The sequence below is a fragment of the Gigantopelta aegis genome, chromosome 6 (genome assembly GCF_016097555.1).
Source record: "Gigantopelta aegis isolate Gae_Host chromosome 6, Gae_host_genome, whole genome shotgun sequence".
NCBI classification, from domain to species: Eukaryota; Metazoa; Mollusca; class Gastropoda; order Neomphalida; family Peltospiridae; genus Gigantopelta; species Gigantopelta aegis.
Window position 1 is genome coordinate 54,560,819 of NC_054704.1, and position 3,186 is coordinate 54,564,004.

The window sequence follows — 3,186 nt, forward strand, 5'->3', positions numbered from 1 at the left end:
TGTTCTAGGATTTTCCTCCTTTCTATTAGCGCACCAGCTAAATTATTTTTCCTCCTTTCTATTAGCGCACCAGCTAAATTTAGTGCGGTAGCCTCACAGTACTTATTTTAAACTCATTAATTTTTCAGGGCTCACAGTCTCATACTGGAACGAACTTCAGTTTAACAAAAAAACAAAAAAAAAGTCTGATATGTTGAGTATTTTCTTGAAAATTTTATAAAATGTGTTTAATTTATGGTAAATTTATTATTAAAGATTAAATGTAATTGAGTAATTTGACATGGACAGGGTGAGCCCTGTTTCTTTACAAAGGGTTTAAAGTTTCCATGAAATGATGAATTACCCCCTTTGCCCAAATTTTATAAAAGTTTTATTTTTATTGCATTAAATGTCAGCACACAGACGGATCCAGGATTTTGTAAAAGGGGGTACCAAAAGGGCAATTTGAGTTTGTCAAAGAAAAATGAGCAGAGCTCTACATGGTGATCGACAGCATCCTCCCTGGAAATTTTGCAAATAAAGTTACTCAGAGATGTGTTTTCAGGACAATTTAATGTTAATTATTGTGGATAATGAATTTTGTTTTAAAAGAAGTTATAAAAAGTGCACTTAAACAGGCATGGGGGGTATCACAGGACCCTCCTCCCTATCTGTCAATGACACAAATTTAACTTGATTACTAAAATATTATTCACTTAACAATTATTTTCTTTTTTGTCTCAAATATATTTTGATTTTAGTAGTCAAGATGCTGCCAAGACAAAAAAATAATAATAATAAGTTGCCATTTGTCACTTTGTCACCATGTCATGTTTTCTTTTTAGTTTAATGTTAAATGTTTTATGGGTGAAGCATTTTGACATATAGATGGGTGAAGTTATGAGTAGAAAAAGCTTCAATAAGAATACTGCAAATTACACATTCACATTGTGTGGCCATTACTGATGGTTGATTGCTTACTCATTAACATAGATGTCCCACGTTTGTTACTGTTCTAGGCATTTAAAGTTAAAGTTTGTTTTGTTTAACGACACCACTAGAGCAGTGATTAATTAATCATCAGCTATTGGATGTCAAACATTTGGTAATTCTGACTCGTAATCATCAAAGGAAACCCACTACATTTTTCATAACATAGCAAGGGATCTTTTAATCGCACTTTCCCACAGATTGTGTTCATTCAAATAGTTCTTAAAATTAAATTTCTAACAGATATTAAAGTTTTAATATAAGAATACTATTTTTGTGTAACAGAGCATTGCAAGTAGTTAAAAACATAAGATTATCATTTAAAAGGCCTTAGGGTAACTATTAGTAAATTGGTAGATTGTAACTGATAAAAGGATAACTAGTTTTTCAATCAGCAATAGCATGGCTGTCCAAGCTGAAAGTGGTGGTAACAGAGGCATTGGAATCAGGGAGGCCAGGAGGGCTATGCCCCCCCCCCCCCCCCAAACTGAAACTGATGGGATCCAGAGTATGACATAATATTTATAACTGTCCACACCCTCAAACTGTTTGAAAACAAAGACAAATTAATCAACATTTTCATTAAATTACTGACTGAAAGGGATGCTTCAGACCCTGAACTCTCAACCAACAAGTATGTTACTACTTTAAAGTTACAGTTTGTTTTGTTTAACGACACCACTAGATCACATTGATTTATTTATCATCGGCTATTAGATGTCAAACATTTGGAAATTCCGACACGTTGTCTTAGAAGGAACCCACTACGTTTTTCATTAGCAACAATGGATCTTTTATATGCACCATTCCAGACAGGATAGCACATACCACAGCCTTTGATATACCAGTCATGGTATACTGGCTGGAATTAAAAATAGCCCAATGGGTCCACCGACGGGTATCAATACTAAACCGACCACACATCAGACAAGTGCTTTTACTACTCAGCAACGTCCTGACCCTGTCACTACTTTAAGGAAACTCATTAAGTAAACAAAAACAGAACAAAAACAAATTTCAATGTCATGTTTAATAATGAACAAGAACAAGCAGTGCACAGCATACAGGTCTAGTGATATGACACAATGGTATCAGTATATTCACAAAACAGCTATATTATTATACATGCACATTCTAGCAACATTCCAATTAACGTCTGAAAGAACTTTGGCCTAATTTGTAGCTGACAGTTTCCACAAAGCATGTAATCTAGATCAAAAGCTAGAGTAACTTTCAGAAAAATTGATTTACAAATCTGATTAATGGATTAAACTGGCACAGCTGACTAGATCGGAATTTCTAAAACATCAACATCAAAGCTGCATGTTGATCTATAAAGTATACTAAAAGTACATGTAATTAATTGTTATAAACACATGCCTACTACCAATCTGACAAAGCAATGAGACTGTCATAAACAGTAAAATGATACACAATGATCCTGTTGAAGACAAGTGAACAGTAAAAATGTATCTTAATTTTATAGTCATACAAAACTGTAACCCAAAAGGAAGTGGAAAAAAATGTCTGAACCTTCTAAATAACAAAAGGTGTATGGGTAATAGTTTTTTGGGGTTTTTTAAACCCAACTTTGTTCTTGCTCAAAATTATTTAAAAAAACAAACAAATATATTCTAAAGCAAAGCATCAAACTGACCAGCAGTTATTTAAGCTACTGCTCGATGTAAAGAAATTACAGTGAGGCCTGCAAACCTAAGAATGTTTAATGAATGCTGCACATTGATGGGTAGGCTTATAAACCCAAATCCCGAGACTCAAAAAAACCCAACTAGCATTCAAGTAATACTAAACATTATCAAGTAAAACTTTAAAAAAGAAGAAAAAAAAAGAAGAGGAAAATATAAAAAGTTAGTTAACAAGAAGATCAACATGGTTATTAAATACATGAAGTTCTGCTTTTTGGCATTACATTGTATTATTATTTGAGTTTTTTCCCCATTCCTGAAAATTGCTAACTAAAGATCGATAAAATCCATTGTTCTTTTTCAGTTTGTACATTATGGTACCAAATACTAAAGGTTAAATTGCTACAATCGAAATTAAGATAAACCAAGCTCAAAACTAAATTTAACAACTAACACAACTTACCCAGTACTACAATCCAATGTTGAATGTGCAACACAAACTTACAATAACAAAAATAATCAGTTACTTTATCAAATACAAAAGGCATCAATCATTCTGTAAACAAGAATT